General features: G+C 38.9%; 1 protein-coding gene and 1 pseudogene across 4 annotated transcripts in view; one reads left to right on the forward strand and one right to left on the reverse strand.

The window, feature by feature from the left end:
- Nucleotides 1–22,981, reverse strand: part of LOC139444402 (1-phosphatidylinositol 4,5-bisphosphate phosphodiesterase beta-4-like) — a 108,500-nt gene that overhangs the window by 77,293 nt on the left and 8,226 nt on the right. The gene's annotated exons all lie outside the window — the stretch shown is intronic.
- Nucleotides 1,887–8,255, forward strand: LOC139443168 (uncharacterized; annotated as a pseudogene).

Here is a 22,981-nt window from a genome sequence, read left to right on the forward strand (position 1 = left end):
GTATTATCTATCTGTACGTGTCTCAGCCTCTATCGCAATGAGCGCTTGTCACACGTTTGCTGATACGTCCAACTCATATCAATATTTTCGGACTACTTCATCAATTATTATTCAACTTATGTGGACATCACTTGGTCAAACTTCTTAGGCAAGCCTTAATCCCTATTCTCGGCGCACGAACTCAAATTTTCTTATCAAGCTGATAATTGAACATGCAGTAAATTCGTGACCATTCAAGGTGTCTAGAGTATATATACTGGCTAGCCCCGGGGGTACCTCACTGTCGAGAAATCCCCAATAAAGGAGCTGGCCATAGACACTTTGTTTGGTTTCTTTGAAGGTAAGTCATGTTCACCTTACTATTTCTCTAAAGTTATAAGTTAAATTGTTTTATAATTTGTATCGTATATGGAGCAATATTACCAGCTGTAAAGGTGTTTAATCTTATGTTATTGACCGTGTATAAGTGCAAATATATTAAGTGAGTTGTATCTATTTAACGGACTTATCTGTCAAATATACGTGCGTTAGGTTAAGACAAAACTATCGTTTAAGTATTAACTCCACAGTATAGCATATATTGAATATCAAACATGTTCCGAGTCGGAAATAAGATGTTAACATTCGGGTGTCGTGGTAGCAAGCTGTGTTTTTTATCTGCTTATTGATATTTTAGTGTGATTCAGTTATTTTGTATATGTGAAAATGTCGCGTAAATGCAGACGAACTATTTCACTTTGATCAGACCTTTTATATCACACGAGGTATGTACATATCTTTTAATGTAAGGATTCTATGATGAACCATACATTACATGTATTACTTGTTCATAAACAGAATCCAGACTGTTTTAAATAATTTTTATATGAGTTATTTGATGGATCTAGCCTGGCAGAAAACGTTAATTTCTGTAGCTAATATATGATGTATTCACATCACAAATATTTATGCTAATAGCACAACTAAGCCAGAGCTAAAATCAGTAATAATATCCATGTAATCATTTAGCTAATCTGTTAGCAATGTACAAATAAGATAGGTAACTCTCTTGTACTTACATAGGGCTGAGCATAATACATTTGTAACACAGCTTCAGCAAACATGTCTACGTTACGAGCAATGCCTAAAATGTACATGTATCCATATATTATACCATTCAGTAATGTGAATGGACATTTGTTAATGGGCCCGTTAACTCAGTGTATGTGGATGCTATCAGATATAGTTTGTTTGCTCCGGTAGTTTAGATGAATTATAGATATGGCCTTCAAGTATAACATATACCAGCATAAAACAATGAATGATATTTGCTCAGAAGTACAGCCAACGCATGTTGTTATTTATATTTAAATCTGCGTACATTCGATACCGATATTGGGTTTAACTAGGTTTATACGTAAATAAGACATACCTTATGGCAGTCCCATTTAGCAAGGCGTAATCATAATTAGGAGTGGCTGAAAATAAGTATCACATAAGATCATGTAAGCTTTGTTCACAGGTATCTTTGTAGACTGACTTTAATATTGTTATTTGTAATTGGTTATTTTATCAATAAGCCCATGATACATTTGTATATCATGACATTTACACTCTTATGTATAATCATTGTTTAATATCACGCACTATTGTGATAACTGCTTCTTTTATGGAAACTGTAAATGTTCTATATGACTTTGTACTTTATATGTAAAAATATTTCTTATTTTAAATGTGAAATGACTGTCGAGAAATCCCCAATAAAGGAGCTGGCCATAGACACTTTGTTTGGTTTCTTTGAAGGTGGTGCCCGATCCCGAGCTAATTCCCCAAGGCTAATTCTAGATATTGTGACGGTTTGCATACGAAAGTGTCAAACCATCATAAATGGTGGACCTAAATTCTAGATGACCGGATACACCCCTTCAAATTACCGAGAGAAGCTGCGCAGGCCTGAGCCAAGGTCCCTCCTGACCAGTTTGCCTCATCAAGCTCCAGTCTCGCAGTCACCGTCTACGCCGATCCTTGTGTCACCCGCTACAACTACATCTATCTCTTCAACAACAGCAGCCTCCCCATCTACATCTACATCTTCATCTATACCCTCCATCAGCCAGATGTCAACACCCATGCCGCACATCAAACTGCCGCAGTTTTCAGGAACTGAGAATGCCCAAACGTGGTGGGATGACTTTGTTAATTTTTCAAATTTCTTCTCTTATAATGATGTGAAGAAATGTCAACTCATACCATTTTATCTAGAGGGTGCAGCCAAGCTGTGGTATCAAAATCTCCCTGAGGGTGACAGACTAGATATAACTAAGGTGAAAGAAGCCTTCACCAAAAGATTTATGAAATCAGCAGCCTTTGATGTCAGTCTGTTACAGTTGGCCCAGGAACAGGAGGAATCCATCAACAACTTCATCACCCGGGTCGAGACAGCAACCATCCACCTGAAGCTGCCGGCATCTGTCATTGTGGCCGTAGCTGTAAATGGCCTTCGATCCAACATTCGTCAGTGGGTATACAACAAAGAGCCCACCAATCTACAGGAGGTCCGTCACCAGGCAGAGCTTGCCCAGAAATCACTGGTAAGCGTGCAGTCATCAGAGGTCAACATGATGGCAAAAGTTGACCACCTCTCCAGTCTGGTTGCCACCCTTATCTCGAAGACTGAGGCCCCAGCAGTCCAGGCTGCCTCTCCAGCTCCCCAGGCCTCATATCAACAGCAACAGCAACAGCAACAGCAACAACCGAGATATCAGCCACATGAGTCCTGTCAACGGCAACGACCACGGCTGTCTAATCAACTACCACCTCCATTCCACCAGGCCCAACAACAGCGCCGCTACAGCCAGTATGAACAGCATCAACAACGACCCCGCTTCACACCCCCTCCATTCCTCCAGCAGAGATGTCTTGGTTGTGGTATGTATTGCTCAAATCGTTCTGCATGCCCACACTTTCAAACAATTTGCTCATACTGTAACAGGGTAGGACATCATTCCAATGTTTGCATGAGAGCTCATAATTCACAGAATAGAGCTCCTAGACAATAGGGACTCGCGCCTGATTCTCAGTTCACTGAGGTCAGGCATAAGAAACCGTTGGTCTCACTTGTGGCTCCCTTACTCAAGAACACAGTCCTTGTAAAGGTGCAGCAAGTGAAGACAACAGCACTTGTTGACACAGGGGCTTCTATCAGCTGTGTGAGCATGCGCTTCCTTCATAAAGTAGGCTACAATGAAAAACATTTGTCAGACTCCCATTTAACAGAAATTGTAGGCGTAGGGGGCGAAATTCACAAAGTGCTAGGTAGCATATCATTAGATGTCAATATTGGCCATATCTGTCTGTCTCAAACCTTCCATGTCTTCTCTTCCCTCCATCACTCCCTTATCTTAGGCATGGACTTTCTGGACTCGAACAAAGCAACAGTTTGTCTTGCCCGCAAATGTCTGTATATCCATGAAGGTCTTATTTCAGTAGTTCTAGTGGAAACCAGTGCAGGATATGCTAGGTGCAGGAAGTCTGTTTCAATCCCCTCGCGTTGTCAAGTAGATATCCCGGTCCATATTTCACGTTGTAGACCAGGCTCCATTCTCCTACTTGAGCCAGTAGCAGAACTGTCCAAAACCAAACTTCAAGGTGGTAGATGCCTTGTAACCAATTCCAAGAAAGCGGTATACATGAGATTTTTAAATCCCAGTGATTCACCAGTACATCTAAATACCAAAAGAGTACTTGCCACCGCCTCAGAAATAGACCCATCCAGTGTATCAGTTCTCTCTGATACTCCTGACCCTGACCTTAGGTCATTTCAGGTCAATCCAGCTCCATCCCCTCACAGTACACATGGGTCACATCAGGTCAACCCTCACTCCTCAGTTCACATCAACCATAGGGAACATCAGGTCAAACATCCTTCGTCAGGTCCCATCGACCTAAGTTCACATCCGGTCAATCATAACTCCTCAAGGAACATCAACCATAGGTCACGACAGGTCAGTGGTAACTCAGGTTTCAACAACCATAGGTTTAGACAGAGCACTTTCACACCTTTAGGTCACATAAAGCCTACCTCACATCATATCAATGCTTTATCTTCAGGTCATAACCACAACTTGTCACATCAAACCGATGCAAACATATCAGGTCACATCAACAATAGGTCACATCAGGTGAAGGAACATTCATCCGAACATTCACAAAATACATCAACATCTAATCTCTCATTTGATTTAGATAAATCTGATCTTACACCTGAACAGAAACAACAGCTACTCTCTTTCCTACAAACACAAAAATCTGTCTTTGCACACAACTGGTCTGAACTAGGTCAAACACACTTACATCAACACAAGATAGAGACAGGTGAGGCCAGGCCAGTCCGACTTCCCTTCTACCGTCAAAGTGCTGAAATTCGTAAAGAATGCTCCAGGCAGATCAAAGAAATGTTGGATGCTAACATTATTAGGCCAAGTTCCTCTGAATGGCATTCACCAGTGGTTATGGTTAAAAAACGGGATAATACTTTTCGTTTTGCGGTAGATTATCGCCGTCTCAATGCTGTCACTAAGCCAATATTTTTCCCTTTGATTCGTTTTGAGGATGTTATTGATGCTGTTGGAGAAAGTCATGCCAAAATATTCAGTGTTCTTGATTGTGCTAGTGGCTTCTGGCAAATTCCACTCCATCCGGACACAAAACACAAATCAGCCTTCATTACTCCAGATGGTGTTTTTGAGTGGAATCGCCTTCCCTTTGGTCTTAAAAATGCTCCAATGGCATTTCAAAGTACAATCTCAGAAGCTTTGAAAGAAATGAATTGGAAGTATATTTTAATATACGTTGACGATATAATAGTATTTTCCAAATCATTTTCAGAACATTTGAGCCATTTGAAGTGTGTATTTCAAAAAATCAAACAAGCAGGCCTTACTTTGAAACCAAGTAAATGTAAATTTGCCGCAAAACAAGTTCAGTACCTCGGTCACATTTTCAACAAAGATGGCGTGGAAGTTGACCAATCCAAAATTGAAGCTGTCAATCAAATCCCCCAGCCAAAGAACGTTCATGATGTAAGGCACTTTTTAGGCTTGGCAAGTTACTACCGGAAATTTGTCTCAAATTTTTCAGGAATAGCCTCTCCACTCTATGAGCTTCTCAAGAAAGACATCCAGTTCCTCTGGTCAGACAAAGCCCAACAAGCATTCACCACACTTAAGCAAAAACTAACTTCTGCTCCAGTTCTTGCTTACCCAAATCCTACTCACCCTTTCATTCTCACCACAGATGCATCAAAGACATCTATTGGGTACATTTTAGGTCAAAAAGACTCCGAGGGTCGAGAACGTGTCATTTGCTATGGTGGTAGGTCACTGCATCCAGCAGAACGAAATTGGGGTGTTTCACAGCTTGAATGTTTGGCAGTTCTAGAAGGTATTAGACACTTTAGAGTTTATCTTGCAGGCAACAAATTCAGGGTATATACAGATCACAAAGCACTGACATGGCTACACAATATCAAGGAAGAAACAGGTCGTTTGGGTAGATGGTCACTCATGCTGCAGGAATATGATTTTGAAATTGTACATCGTCCTGGCAAATCAAATACCAATGCAGATGCGATATCTCGCACAAAATATCCTGAACCTAAAACTCTTCCCATCACAGATGACATACCCACCCCCCCACTCCCCTCCTCAACCCCCACTTATGCTCAAGTCATAGCATGTCAAAGTACAACAAAACCCTCCACATCAACATCTCACTCATCAGACCGAACTTCCTCCAAACAAGACATCACTTCTGATGTATGCTTCAGTCAACCTTCATTCCATTCCATACAAACACCACAGGCCACTCCTGATCTAGCACCATCAGCCCCAATTCCTGAAGATCCAGTCTCCTTAGAAATCGACTTTGTGTACACCAATGAATCAAAGACAACATGCCCAGCCATCTTCTCAGTCTCCACTGCTTTTGATGATGAACATTTTGATTCTAAGCAGTATAACTCCCCTGACCTCAGGCCAATCATTGACTATCTTCAGAAAGGTGAAATTCCCAACAGTTACACAGACTCTCAGGTCAAAGGTCTCCGAGGCCGTGCACAAGAGTTTGAAATGTTGGATGGTATTCTGTATCACTTTCACCAGGCAAAATACAGAGGCACCAAAAACATGCGCCCAACTTCTATCAGACAGGTAGTTGTTCCTTTGATTCTCCGCAAAGATCTCCTCTACTCCTATCATGATTCCAAAGTAGGTGGCTGCCATCTTGGTAGAGATTCAACTCGACAGGCTCTTCTTGCTAAGTACTTTTGGCCTGGCATGTATCAGGACATTGAGAACTACATCAAGTCTTGTGATATTTGTCAAAGATCGAAACGTCAGACAAATGCCAAACCTGCTCCTATGGTTCCTATGCCAATTGAGGACACCTTCTCCCGTCTGCATATTGACATTTTAGGTCCCTTACCTGAAACCAAAGATGGCTTCAAGTATGTTTTGCTTGTAGTTGACTCTTTCACTCGTTGGACTGAAGGTTTTCCAATGCGTTCTCAAGATGCTCATGAGGTTGCCAAAATTCTCTTCAACGAAGTTATTACTCGTTATGGTGCCCCTCGTACCCTTCTTTCTGACAGAGGTCGTCAGTTCACTTCAAAGCTCGTAAACGCACTTTGTGAGCTGCTTGACATCAAGCACCATTACACATCTAGCTATCATCCCCGCACCAATGGTATGTGTGAGCGCCGCAACAGCACCATTGAGCAAGCTCTCAGAGCCTACGTAAAGGCTGACCAATCCAATTGGGCAGAGCTTATTCCCTGTGTCATGATGGCTATGCGTTCAACACCATGTCACTCCACTGGCTATTCTCCTCACTATCTTCTCTTCGGTAAGGAAATGCATCTTCCTGTTGACACTGCCTTACTTCCAAAACCCACCATAGGTAAAACTGCAGAAAGCCATCTCCGCACCCTGTTGGAAAATCTTAAGGTAGCCAAATCCATTGCCAAGGATAATATGCAAATCAGTCAGGAACTAAATAAAGACCGACAGGATCTCAAAGCCAAGCCTCCGCCCTTCTCAGTTGGTGACAGAGTATTGATGACAGATCCTACTGTGAAGAAAGGCCATTCTCCCAAATTGTCCCTCAAATGGTCTGGTCCTTACACTATCACTGCACTTGGTCCAAACCACACTTTCAAACTTCAGCATTCTCACACTGGCAAAGTCCACAAGTCCTTGATACATGCTGACAGATTGAAAACATACACTGAGCGTGCTGAAAATGCTGACATGCAACATGATGCAGAACGCCCTGAAGCTGATCATGAGTCTAGGTCCTCCTCCCCAGAGCCCCAGGTCACCACAAATCCACCACATGATCTTGATGATACAAACATGGTGCCCTCACAGTCAAATATCATTGATCAAGGCAATACGTCACCCACCTCCTCTCCATCTGATACACCTATCCAGTCTCAGAGACACAATGCCAACACAAATGACAGGCAAACCTTCCCTGTAGATCGCATTATTCGATGCAAATGGATCAACAATATCAAACACTACCAAATCAAATGGAAAGGGTATTCTGGTACCACATGGGAACCGGCTTCCAATCTAAGCCAAGATCTCACTGAACACTATCATAAGCACAAAACAATGTCTGGGCATAGACGCAGGCATGGGCACAAGTACTTCAAGTAATCTATTAGTTCTAAGTCTCCTTATTCTCTTGGGGTATTTCCCTCTGGTAACCATGGATTTTGATTGGCCACCCCCCTTGCAGTCAAAATAATGTCTGTGTTCTTTAAGTGCTAGGATTTGCTAATGTTCTGCAGGCATTTTGCATCTCCAGGTCATCTTTCTTATGGTTTCCTATTTCGTTTCTCTAAGGGTCTACGTGGAGTCTGATGATACTATGGCTTCTGACAGTCTTCGCCCATCCAGTTTTTTGTGCCAGTCCTGTACAACGTCTTAATTATGGAATTGTGTACCAGCCAACCTCAAAAGTTCACTTCGCTACAGAATACTGGGTCCACACCTATGAGGTTAAAATCCCAGCAGTACCAGGCATCCCCACAAGGGACGGCTGCCATCAGGGCAATAGTACATGTGCTCTCCTCAATCAAATACAAATGCATTTGAATGTTATTAAAACGAAATGTGTTTCACAACTAACTGAAACACGACAACAACTAATGCAATTAGTTCCTGAATCAAAAACTCCTTCATCAACCCGTACAAAGCGTGCTGTTCTAAGTTTTGTTGGTTCCTTATCAAAAACATTGTTTGGAACAGCCACAACAAATGATGTTAATATTTTAGCCCAACATATAAATGCCCTCACCAAACAGGATATTAATGTTGCACATACTCTACAACAGCACTCAGAACATTTGTCCTCCTTTATGAAGCTAGTTGATACCAGATTTAAAAATGCTATCAAAGGTGTAAAAGCAAATCATGAGGCCATCCGTTTAACAGCCCGTGCTATGGAGCAAAATGTTAAATCCATTCAATCCACATTTGTTACATTAACTTCTCTCTTGATAGATCAGATACAGAAAGCATATATTGTTGAACACCAACTGGAGGAACTTAAATTAGGTATTCTTGATCTCGCCAAGAATAAATTATCACCCCTTCTTATTCCTCCACAAATCTTGCAACAAACAATTCATCATCTCAGTACCCTTCTCTCAAAAAAATATCCAAGCTTTAGACTTTTGCAAACAACACCTGCCTTCTACTACTCTAATGCCAAATTCATATATGCTCGTGCTAAATCCTACGTTTTTATTTCTATAAAGTTTCCAATTTCCTCTATCATTCACTCCCTCCAATTGTATAAAATTATCTCCCTGCCTCTTCCTATCAATGGTACATCTCCTCATACAACTCAACTGTTGGATATGCCTGATTATCTGGCACTTTCTCAGGAAACTCAACATTATGTTAACTTGGATAGTTCCACTTTAGCTTCATGCAATGGGGATGAAAATATCCTGCACTGTCCTTTTCATATAGCTCTTCAATCGTTTACTAAACCTTCCTGTCCTCTGGCATTATTCCAAAATGACAAAATTGCAGTTAAAACGCACTGTGATTTCCGTTACATAACTAAGCCTCAACCTCCCCAGCTCATTCCTGTTGATGCCTCTCATGTTCTTGTCTATCGCATTCCCTTTCTGAAACTTCACTGTCCTAATAGTCATCGTATGATTCCTGGTTGTACATTTTGTGTGATCGTCACTCCTTGTTACTGTTCACTGTCGACTGAGGAATTCTTCTATCCAGCATCCTTTGGGTCCTGTGATAACACTACCAAACACATCACCCATCTGTATCCTGTCAACCTGGCTCTGCTTCAGCATTTCTTTGATTCATCTGTCCTCTCTACCATTGCTGGAGATACCCATTTTAAGACAAATGTTAACTTTACCATTCCAAATTTTAACATATATTCACATGAATATTCAACTATTTTGGCTAACGACAATAAAGCTCATCTTAGTTTGAAGCTCATTGCAGAAAGTGCAAAGAAAGATGAAACTATTTTCAAAACAATTGCAGAACCCCTTATAGATGGCCAAATTCCCATTCAAACTTCCTGGCTTGACACTAGTTCTGTTCTTTCTGTCACAGCTGCTGCTGTCTCAGGTGTCGCCATTATACTGGTTTGTTGTATGTTCTTCAAAATCCGCACACTCTCAGCAGCACTTACACTTGTAACCTGTGTTGGCCCTGTTAAAGCTGTGTTACCTCCTGCTCTTAATTATAATGATCACACTCCACCCAATTCAGGTACAGCTAGCTTTGTCCTTACTGATCTTGCTGACTACCATGTTTCTATTCTCCTAGGCCTTATAACCTTAGCTATTGCTTCTATCCTTCTTCTTCTTCTCTATCAACAGCGTTCAGGTCCTCGGAATGGTCTAGTTCTTGAACTCACATCAGGTTCTGAATGTGTGGCAATCCCAGTCATATCTCTGACACTCTGTCCTTCTTACTGGGATATTCAATCACCCTTAACTGTGGAAAACCTCCACATTGCTGGTTACTTCTTCCCCACCCTCTCTGTTAACTGGCCAGGCTTCATTGTAACTAACCAGCTTACTAAAACCTCCATCACTATTCCCAATACCATTAGGATTTCGTACTTCAATGCCCGTCAACTCCAAAAGATCTTCAAGCAACCTTTCAGCGCCTACCTCCTACTTGTCCACAATAATTTGTATACGATTCTTGAACCACCTACCTCAGTGCAATCATTTTAGTGTGTGGGCAGCAATATTTGAGCAATGCATCATGTATCATTTGTTTCAGCTAGTGTATTCATTTTTCATGATTGATATTGTGTTTTGTTTATTTGATTGATTGTCATATTGTGTACGTTCTCAATCTTGAAGCTTTTGAGGACAAAAGCTCCACGACGCCCAGGGGTATTGTCATAGTTGTAAAATTGGTCATGTTTTCCTCAATATTTATGTAATAGTTAACTGTGGTAATAGTCTTTATTGTGTTATATTAAGTTAAATGTAAGGTGCTGTTTTCAATCAGTCTCACATGTGAAGGTCGCAGCTATCTAGAAAATTACATAACATCCTTGGAGCATGGTCAGTATTATCTATCTGTACGTGTCTCAGCCTCTATCGCAATGAGCGCTTGTCACACGTTTGCTGATACGTCCAACTCATATCAATATTTTCGGACTACTTCATCAATTATTATTCAACTTATGTGGACATCACTTGGTCAAACTTCTTAGGCAAGCCTTAATCCCTATTCTCGGCGCACGAACTCAAATTTTCTTATCAAGCTGATAATTGAACATGCAGTAAATTCGTGACCATTCAAGGTGTCTAGAGTATATATACTGGCTAGCCCCGGGGGTACCTCACTGTCGAGAAATCCCCAATAAAGGAGCTGGCCATAGACACTTTGTTTGGTTTCTTTGAAGGTAAGTCATGTTCACCTTACTATTTCTCTAAAGTTATAAGTTAAATTGTTTTATAATTTGTATCGTATATGGAGCAATATTACCAGCTGTAAAGGTGTTTAATCTTATGTTATTGACCGTGTATAAGTGCAAATATATTAAGTGAGTTGTATCTATTTAACGGACTTATCTGTCAAATATACGTGCGTTAGGTTAAGACAAAACTATCGTTTAAGTATTAACTCCACAGTATAGCATATATTGAATATCAAACATGTTCCGAGTCGGAAATAAGATGTTAACATTCGGGTGTCGTGGTAGCAAGCTGTGTTTTTTATCTGCTTATTGATATTTTAGTGTGATTCAGTTATTTTGTATATGTGAAAATGTCGCGTAAATGCAGACGAACTATTTCACTTTGATCAGACCTTTTATATCACACGAGGTATGTACATATCTTTTAATGTAAGGATTCTATGATGAACCATACATTACATGTATTACTTGTTCATAAACAGAATCCAGACTGTTTTAAATAATTTTTATATGAGTTATTTGATGGATCTAGCCTGGCAGAAAACGTTAATTTCTGTAGCTAATATATGATGTATTCACATCACAAATATTTATGCTAATAGCACAACTAAGCCAGAGCTAAAATCAGTAATAATATCCATGTAATCATTTAGCTAATCTGTTAGCAATGTACAAATAAGATAGGTAACTCTCTTGTACTTACATAGGGCTGAGCATAATACATTTGTAACACAGCTTCAGCAAACATGTCTACGTTACGAGCAATGCCTAAAATGTACATGTATCCATATATTATACCATTCAGTAATGTGAATGGACATTTGTTAATGGGCCCGTTAACTCAGTGTATGTGGATGCTATCAGATATAGTTTGTTTGCTCCGGTAGTTTAGATGAATTATAGATATGGCCTTCAAGTATAACATATACCAGCATAAAACAATGAATGATATTTGCTCAGAAGTACAGCCAACGCATGTTGTTATTTATATTTAAATCTGCGTACATTCGATACCGATATTGGGTTTAACTAGGTTTATACGTAAATAAGACATACCTTATGGCAGTCCCATTTAGCAAGGCGTAATCATAATTAGGAGTGGCTGAAAATAAGTATCACATAAGATCATGTAAGCTTTGTTCACAGGTATCTTTGTAGACTGACTTTAATATTGTTATTTGTAATTGGTTATTTTATCAATAAGCCCATGATACATTTGTATATCATGACATTTACACTCTTATGTATAATCATTGTTTAATATCACGCACTATTGTGATAACTGCTTCTTTTATGGAAACTGTAAATGTTCTATATGACTTTGTACTTTATATGTAAAAATATTTCTTATTTTAAATGTGAAATGACTGTCGAGAAATCCCCAATAAAGGAGCTGGCCATAGACACTTTGTTTGGTTTCTTTGAAGGTGGTGCCCGATCCCGAGCTAATTCCCCAAGGCTAATTCTAGATATTGTGACGGTTTGCATACGAAAGTGTCAAACCATCATACATGTAATGTACAGTCCACAGTATTCCAGCTACCGTATTTTCTTGAGTATGGTGCGCACTTTGTTTCGAAAAAACACAGCTGTGTAGAAGGGGGTGCGCATTATACACGAATTATGAGTTTGGATGGGTTTTTTCCCCCATGGAAAGACATTACCGTGAGCACGTAACACCGGAAATACCATGTCAACAAATCCATACTGAAGTACGCAAAATAATCATGTAATTATCACTGTCTGGCTATAAAAAGTGTTCTATGTAGATTCTATATCTGGACTTATGTTCGTAACTTATTTCATTAATTTTATTCAAAATTCCTTTTAATATTGTTTTTATTAATTTCGGCGAAATCGTGTGTGAAACGAACTTTTAGTTGACAGAGAATGGATACATATATCATAAATGACATACTTTAACTCGTTAAGAGTCATATTTGTTTTTGTTTGACGATTCTATGTCAACATGAAATTCTCGCGATCACGCGATCACGTGCTTGTGAGCCTTGACGGTGACTGGTCAGACTGGTTCTATGTAAAAAATAATACCCGGGAATAGCGATCAGCTGCTCGCTTAGGGTTATTATTATTTTAAATATGTTTAGTAAAGGCTGCATATAATTAAGAAAATAATGGAATATATTGTTCCTGATAAAAAAAATAGTTTCAGATACAATTTTTGCCGATCCTTGCATTAAAAATCCTATAAAGTTATATCATTGGGTGTGTCTTGACCGAATCACCGGTCGATTCCAAGAAAACGTGTGTAGAGCTTATTGCTGTTTCCGGCTTAGTTTACGGGAAAATACACCAGGTAATCTTAATGCCTGGATATAAAACAATGCCTAGCAGAACAATAAATACTATTTAAACGGTAATTTTTTATCTCAAATTTCGAATTTGTACTGACGAAGTTTCTCATCACCCGTTCGTTTGCCTGACTTTGCTGAAAGGGTACGGTGTAATTTTTTTCTGCCCATAATATTCAAATTTCTTTTTTTCCAAAATATTGAACCCGCTAGAGGGGGGTGCGCATTATACATGGGTGCGCACTATACTCAAGAAAATACGGTATACTAAAACCCCATTTTATTTAACTCGTACAACAAGCATGGGGTCCTGGGGATCTTAGGCTACCCAATAGTCCCCAGAATAGAGGTACAGTATTCACTGTAAATAACAGCCCCAGCCTTTTAGAAAATTGACAAAGGGAGGTGCCTATCATAACAAGAACAGAACAAGTTAAGTTTGTTTCAAGAACTCAAGCGGTAGTGAACAAGCTTTGCTCAAACGCAGATGAAACAAACACTTTTTCAATAATATTTCTCAGGCATTACTATGACTATACCCATTCTGTAATGCTGTTTTCTGTAAAAAAAAAAATTGTAATATAATTAACAAAATATGGACTATCACCATCATGAAGATTACTTAAAATTCATCCAGAAGGTGGTCAGTGAGCTCTTAATATTGGAGAAGAGCTCTTAATACGTGCCAAATACGGCATGTATATGGTGAAACAAAAGAAATTCCATATATCATGTATATGAACCTTCAAGTATTCATTAATTTCAAAGCTGCATTTGACAAAAGCATCTGTTTGATGTTTATATCAGAAGAATGAACAAAAGGGATATTAGTGAGGCTAGTTATGCGTGAAATTACTGGCTTTTTTGTGGCATCAATAATTATTTTTAAACTGTTGCACATATGCACAACATCCATCTACTCCAATTTCATCAAGTCTTCAGTAGTAAAGTCATTAGCAATGTGCTGAAGTGTTTAGCTGACATCATACCTGATTCCCTGGCAGTGGTGAAGTGTCAGACAGAGGCTCAGACTGTTCTCATTGGTGACAGTCAATATTTGACATGTTGCAAGGGCTGAAGCCTGCACTCAATCATAACAGGTGTGTGAATGAACATGTAATAATTTTTTTCACATATATCAAGAAGTACATAATGGACTTGAACGTTAATCCGAAGTGGTGTGTGCAAGAAACCATTTGAGTCAACTCGCCTGAACTTGTCCTGAAAGTTATTTCAACACATTTTACTCTTTACACACACATAATATCAGCTCAACAAGCTTAGCCAGATATGTTTTCAAACAAAGTCTACTTGGAACGAAAACTATTAAAAAGGTTCATAGCTGCATTTTATATATTTTCATGTCTATGTTTGTTTGTTTGTTTGTTTGTTGTTTAACGCCGCACTCAGCAATATTGCAGGTAAATGACGGCGGTATGTAAATAATCGAGTCTGCACCAGACAATCCAGTGATTGACATCATGACAGAGCTACAGATAAGCTACATAAAATAAGCCCCAAAAATATTCAAAACCCAATTACTTTCAATTAACTTGCGTACAGAAACGTATGCATTAAATGGAAAACAGCAAGTGTACATGGTGTAAATACCCAATGAAACTATTTCAGCAAACGTACAATGGAGCTAATCTCCGAAACACGATTAAAAGCTTATTTACTTTCCGAGTCAAGTCTATATTTAGAACCGCTATATACATCTAAAACATATTGTTTTCTTTTTTTTAAATCTCAAAATGCTTACACATTTTGGGAAAAATCCAATAGAGTGATGAATAGATGAGTGAAAATATATTGTTTACCCAATGTAAAACGTAATAACCCAAAAAAATAGAAAATCTTCAAGTAAAAACTCAATTGCTCAAAAAGTTATCTGGAGCTCTGAGCATCGATCCACGCAATTGAGATACGATGACATGTATCAACTAAGTCAGCGAGCCTGACTACCCGATCCTGTAAGTTGCCTCTTACAACAAGCATAGTCTCCTTTACGGTAAGCATGGGTTGCTGAAGACCTATTCTACCCCAGATCTTCACAGGTCGCATGTCCATGTAAACAATCCTTTGTGTACATGTGAACAATTGATATTTGAACTTGCCATCGATGAATTGCCATCATATATGAAGAATTGTGATCCATAAAGAGGAAGATAGATTGTAACAAACCTGAGTTCAAATAGCCCATAATCACAACCATGCCAGTAAAACTTTGTTCAGGAGGACTAGAAATTCATTCAAATCACCTATCATGCTTGGTAGAAATTTATTTCTAACTTACTTCAGATAATTACTTATTTGGAATGATTGGTCTATCATTCCAGGCTTATAAAAGTATTAATACAGTAATTTCAGGGTCATAACAAGAACTCATTGACAATTATCTTGAATTCAGAACACTGCCAGTGATCTTTGCTGCAGAATTATTACATGTAGACATATCTGTCTGCCAGGCCTGGTTGATATTTGAGTTATTCAATACACTGGTCACCAACCCCTTTGAATTTTGAGAAATGCTTAGTGTTTCACATTCCTGATGAAGACATCAATACAAACTGCAACTCTGTTCCACTGTGTAGTCTTCCACATGACATGGTATTTGTTCTTGGTCATCAAAGCCCATTTATTACTATTTAATTACAGTCATGGTATATATGTATTAGTTGTCATGGTTGTGGTAAATGTTGCATATAAAAGAGATGACATTTATACAATGTTATCATGGTTATCATGACTGTTAGCATGGATTGATGACAGTTAAAAAGATTAAGTTTTACAAGTTTGCTGAAAAGATGTTTTTATTCTAAATTCAAATATGCACAAACAAATTTTAAAACATTAAACTACTTACTTAAACAAACACATAAAACTACTTGCTAGTTAAACATCATCACAACAAGTTATTCAGACCAATACACATGATACAGTGGTTTGCTGTACAAGTCTCCATTATAGACAGCACCAGTGCTATTCAAAGAAAGGAGACTCCCCCCCCCCCCCACCCCTCCATCTCATGATGACATTCCAAAATATGATAAATCATAGAAGTGTCAGTTGCAGAATGTTTTCTCCAATACATTTCAATAAACAAAATAATGAGCATGGAGAGTGCTTGGTATTATGCTGCACTCAGCATTATTCCAGCTATATGATGACAGTCTGTAAATAATAATAGTGACATGCATAAATGTTCCATGCCATAAGGTATGATGACAGCAACTCACAAAGCCTGACTACCTGATCTATTTATCTGCCTAGTACGACAAGCATAGGTTGCAGGTGATCTATTCTCACCCACATTCTCCATTGGGGAAAAATTGAGGTTTTAACCTATCTTCTATCATTGCTGTTAACAGTAACTTCAGTCATATTTACAGCATGATAGCTTTATGTGAGAAGGAAGTTCAAATTAGTGAGGGTCATAGATGTAGGCAGCATTAAAAATTGGCACTAGTCCTGTAGTCCTTGCCCAACTGCCCAATAGTTAAGGTATCATTAGGACAAGTCAAAATTTGCAATTTTTAAGGGTCTTGATAGTGGACTAAAAATGTTAGTTTCTACTACTGTGTATGTGCCCCAGTCTGCAACTTTGTCCATTAGTCAGAAGCTGAGTAGAAACTCTCAGCTCATAAAGAGCCTACCTGTGAAGATCCGGGGTAGAAAAGGTCTTCAGCAACCCATGCTTGCCGTAAAAGGCAACTATGGTTGTCATATGAGGTCACAAACGGGATCAGGTGGTCAGTATAGGTACTGAAGACTACTATACAAAAAGTGCATGTGTAGCTAAGTTGGTGACAATCGTGCTACAGGCTGCCACATACTTTAAGCCATGCCAAGTTAGAACAGCTTGCAGTGAACATGAACTTAACATGATTCAAGGGATGTCTAGCAGTTCCTTATAGCCATACAGATTATACAGTCTTACTTTGGTATAATATTAACTGATAGTCTTTTACATAGCATCCATCTTCATCTGTGCCAAGCGTGTGTGAGCTCATGTGTCGTATCATGCTTATCTTACAACACAGTGCAAACAAACACATATATTGTACTTCCTCATTGAGTTCATCAAGGTTTGATGAAAGTTACATGGGCAGGCAAATTTTGGAGGAAAAAAACCATTTGATGACCTAGATTGGGAATGTGTATAAAAGTAGTAATTTCTTAAAATTCAGACATGTTTCAAGATCACATTCACTGTTTCAGCAAAAAAATGTAAAAAAAACATATAGTATAAAACATATTTAAATAGAATTTACTCAATTTAGAAAGTGTACCAACATTTGTTACAGGCATGGGGCTGAATATCAGATACAGAGAATGCCTATATAAATCCCTGTTCATACATTTTAATATGTCTGGATGCAGCACACTCATGATGCACTGTACTTGTCATGCTGATTGTCAGCAAGTACACGAGGATGATTGTGTCATTGTCTGTTTTGTATTTCTCTGAATGTATTTCTCTCTGCGTGTAATAACTATAATCATTGTTACAGACCCTCAGACCATCTCAATGGGTCATGTAACCACTACCTGAGAAAATAGTTTCTGGTGTCAGAAATATCAGGCCACAGAACTTGTACTGCTCATAAATGAGTGGTCATAGGTTTTTTTCAGATGTCACTGGCCCATTCCCCTGGCACTCTGAAGCACTTACCATGCTTACATCAGAATCATCTACGACCACTCAACAATGTGATGCAATATCAATTAATCATGCATGATGTAATTCACATATTTTCAATACTTCATTACCTGCAAAATGACTGGTCTGTGTCTCTATATGTCCCAGAATTTGATCTAGATGTATTATACTTCATGACTTGCAGATCTGATGGTCTGTCTCTATATTTCCCAGGATTTGATCAAGAGATACCATACTTCCTTACCTGCACGTTGGTCTGTCGCTATATTTCTCTGAATTTCATCTACATCTACCATACTTCAATACCTAAAAGTTGGCCCGTCTGTCTATATATTTTCCCATTTTGTTCATACTTACCTCAAGCATGCTAATACATCAAGGGCTCAAACTATTGTTTGGTTCAAAGTTCCTATGAACAGCAAATGATGTATTATCGATTGCACTCCAATGAAAATATGCAAGTGCTATTTATCATTGTTTAAGCACAATTCCACAAAGCCCATTAGTGTCAGAGCTCTGGGAACAAATGAGAGCAGGTTAACATTGCCCCTGCTCTACAAGATATGTTTCTCATTTCAATTGTTAATATCATTTTTATTATCAAACTACTGAGAAAGGAGATTGCGTTAAATGCAAATATGCCTATTCATCATCATGATCATGGTATTAAGGAGTGATGATCTGTATTTAGAGTCAGTGATTTTCTAGAGACAAACGGCAATAGGACATTTTCATGATTTTATCAACATTTGAGAGGACATTCTTCTATATCATGACAAAATTTGAAAAATATATTTGGGATGACAATCAGTCAATGTCCTAGAAAATGAACCAATCTTAAACCTGGTTACAGCTTTCAAGTTTTTCTAAAAGGTATTTTTAATATTAATATGATTCCATCTAACTATCCTATTGAACAGGATATAACTACTGTGCAAAATTCACTCTACTTTGGACATAAAGAGGTCCAGGGTTTGAACCACTAGCCTTCCACTCTCCAGGCAGAGGCTCTACCACAAAACCACAAAGACAGTCCCAGAGAACTTAACATGAACACAATGTTGAGTCACAGAGTAAATGAACATGTTTTGTTTGGTTGTTTTGTTGTTTAATGCCAGACTCAGCAATATTCCAGCTATATGACGGCGGTCTGTAAATAATTGAGTCCGGACCAGATAATCCAGTGATTGATATCATGAGCATCAATCCACACAATTGGGATGGATGACATGCATCAACCAAGTCAGCGAACCTGACCACCCGATCCCATTGGTTGCCTCATATGACAAGCATTATAGTTGCCTTTTACAGCAAGCATGGGTTGTTGACGACCTATTCTATCCCAGATCTTCACGGGTAACATGAACATGTGTTAATTACACTACAGTAAGCAATATTACAGCTGCACCACAGTAGCCTGTAAATCATCAAGTCTGGCCCACTTGGGAGCCAGCTGTTGATCATGGTTGACAGAACTTTGAGCACGGGTATGACACAGAACTAGCCAGGTCACACTACCTGATCCCTTAATTACTTTGCCCATACCAGAATCAGAATCATCAGAAGGCTTTTATTTCTCATAAAACAGTGAAAGACAAGAAACAAAATAGAGTTTGGGTGCAGAGGCACGAACATGAGGGTCCTAGAGTGGTGATATGTGGCAGTTTCACTTGATTTCAAAGAAAACGTAATGATGCTGTATTATTGTACATGCTTTAGTCTATAATAGATGTGGATTTCAAGAAGAAAATCAACCACTGACACTCTGAACATTTATTAGCAGAATGGAAATGTTGGTTCTGTTACAAGCAATCTACGTTTTGATATAAATATTATGATTCAAACAGACATACTTTTGACATCCCAAAACTCTCGCAATGTAAGTTATTTCCTTCCATTCTCAATATGTATGTATACTGGATGCCATATTCTGCATCTTTTTAAACCCTGTACATCACACCATCTCACAATTATGTGGGAGGAAAGCCCGAAGTGATGTATGTCTTAGATGTAATCACTTTGGTGAAAGAAAACCTGTATATCACAGCGTGTCAGCTTGATGTGTGAGGAAATCCCCAAGTAATGCAGGTTTTTGATGTTTTAATAGCACTTTGGTGAAAAACACATTCACAGGTATGGTGCTGACATTAGTGACCTAGATTTAGGTTTGTGGTATGCCCCCGATTAGGTATGCAAGTCTGCACAGCAAATTGTGGTGCATTAGACTGGACTACCTGGGCCCCCAGCAGAGGTAGAAATTAACCTAAAAGGTTTAGTAGGCCCACTAGTGAATATAGGACAGCCCGAACCCATACAGCTTAACGACAAAAAAGCTATTCTGACTCAAGTGTTCATTACTGTGTTCATTACCGTATATCAATCAGGCCAAAAGTCAAAGAGAGATAGTTTACATCACACATTTTGAGCAAGCTTTCTCGAATACCAGTATATCAGTGTATGTACTAGGGCTCTTACGATTCACTTGCATATTCGGTGAGTCGAATTGATTCATGAATTGAATTCGTTATTCGTGGCCACTAGAATCGAATAATTATGAATATGCAATCATGTTCATTTACATACCCTGTACCTACAAATATCCGTAAGAACATATTATATGCATAGATTTCTTCAAAGACCACACTCTTAAAATCATGATAATAATTAATTTGACAGTATTGTGGTCACTGGTCATTGTCACATTTGAACATACTAGTACCTGGATAAGTGCAGTATATAAATGTATAATATTATTATAATTAACAAACCATGTCAAATAATTTATGTTGCTATTGTTTCACTGAAGACAACAAATAATCGTATTTGCCTAATAGTGCATTCGTTGCAGCCCTAGTATGTATATAATATATATGACAATGAAGAAACAAAAAACAAGATTCAACAAGGGTTTTCGGAATAAAACATATTGCCAAACATAGGTCAGCTCCTTGCATATAAGACATGAACATGTACATTATGAAGGGCCATATAATTATTATAAGCTAGTTATGTCTAAGTGGTTGCAAGCAATTATGATTTCGGAAATATACAAATAACTAAATTTACTTATTACATGTATATGAATAACATCCATGTAGAACCTTCAGTGTCACATTCTTTACTCCGTACTATTCAGTACAAAGTGACCTCAAGTAAATTCCACTATTCATAAACATTCCCCAGAAGACTGCCTGCACTTGCCTCCATGCCTCAAGGTCACTGAGTGCATGCCAAACTACCTTTCCCCAAGAGGATCATTAGGTCTGAATATTCCAACTACAGCATAAATTACACTGCCACCACATGCCTCTGGATATAGGGCAGATGATTCTGCAGCAATAAACACTCCAGCGTAAGAAGAATATAAATAGCAGCAGCACATTTGAAGGTTTGGGGGAGGTTACCTGTAGCATTGTGTCACAGTGTCTGAGGGAGTAATTGAGACCTGGCTTGTAGACACATCTGAAGGTTTGAAGGAAGCTACCTGTAGTATTATGTCACTGTGTCTGAAGGAGTAATTGAGGCCTGGCTTGTAGACACATCTAGGAGTTTGTGTGAGTGAGTGAGTGAGTTAGGTTTTACGCCGCTTTTAGCAATATTCCAGCAATATCACGGTGGGGGACACCAGAAATGGGCTTCACACATTGTACCCATGTCGGGATTCAAACCTGTGTCTTTGGCGTGACGAGCAAACGCTTTAACCACTAGGCTACCGCCATCTAGGAGTTTGAGGGTGGCTACCTGTAGCATTATGTCACAGTGTTCGGGAGTAATTGAGACCTGACTTGTAAGACACATCTGAAGGTTTGAAGGAAGCTACCCGTTGCACCTGTCACAGTGTCTGAGGGAATAATTGAGACCTGTCTTGTGGACACATCTGAAGGTTTGAAGGAAGCTACCTGTAGTATTATGTCAGTCCTAGGGAGTAATTGAGCCCTGGCTTGTAGACAAATCTGAAGGTTTGAAGGAAGCTACCTGTTGCACCTGTCACAGTGTCTGAGGGAATAATTGAAACATGGCTTGTAGGCATCTTTGGGATTTATCTGAGGCTACCTGTATCACTATGTCACAGTGTCCTGGGTTAATGTTGAACTGGCTTGCAGACACATTTGAGTGTTTAGGGGTCTCCACATGTTCTGGGTTTATTAAGACCTGGCTGACACCTCTGAGGAGGAGATTTTGGCAGCTATCTGAGGTAATTAAGACCTAGCTTGCAGACAAATCTGAGGAGGAGGTGTTGCCAGCTATCTGGGGTATTTACCGGTAAGACAAGGCTTGCAGACAAATCTGAGGAGGTGTTGGCAGCTATCTGGGGTAATAAGACCAGGCTTACAGACACATCTGAGGAGGAGTTTGGGGCAGCTTTCTGAGGTAATTAAGACATAAAATTCACATAATGGAAATGATCTGTTTGCTTACACCTTTGGCTTGTGACTCAACTGAATCAAGTAGAAAAGGAAGGAAGTTGGTTTTCATTATTGGACCTCATGCTTGTAAACATTTCACCCAGACAAGGGATATTAGGAGCAATGTCCCTCATCACCGTCAGAACACAATGGCTAGAAATCAACCAAGTCTCAGAGCCTGACCTTTCCATTAAGTTGTCTCATACAAATATAAATCATAAACACGAAATCAGTAACCATTGATTTTTGTTTTACATGCTTGGTATGTAGAATCAGTTCTCTTTCCTTGAATGCAACCTCCTATGAAGGAGTCAGCTGATTGTTACACACACAGGTGCCGTTATTCATATTGATGTGAACATGGTAAAAGATCTGATCTTAATAAGATTGAAAGAACTTAGTCATTCATAGGCATGACAGCAGAGAAAATTCCAGACACTCACCAACTCACCTGAAAGTGAACAATGCCCATATTTAATCAATATTTGAGTATTTTTTTCAAATTCTATTTGGCTGCTTTCTCTTCCCTGGAAACATTTAATAAGGCAGCTGGTGTTATTTTTGCATACAGCTGAACATGGTCATGCTTGAACATTTGCACAAAGCACATGACCTCAAAACCCTGAGCA

This window comes from Haliotis cracherodii, unplaced genomic scaffold, assembly GCF_022045235.1.
Source record: "Haliotis cracherodii isolate W230 unplaced genomic scaffold, xgHalCrac1.p SCAF_5, whole genome shotgun sequence".
NCBI classification, from domain to species: Eukaryota; Metazoa; Mollusca; class Gastropoda; order Lepetellida; family Haliotidae; genus Haliotis; species Haliotis cracherodii.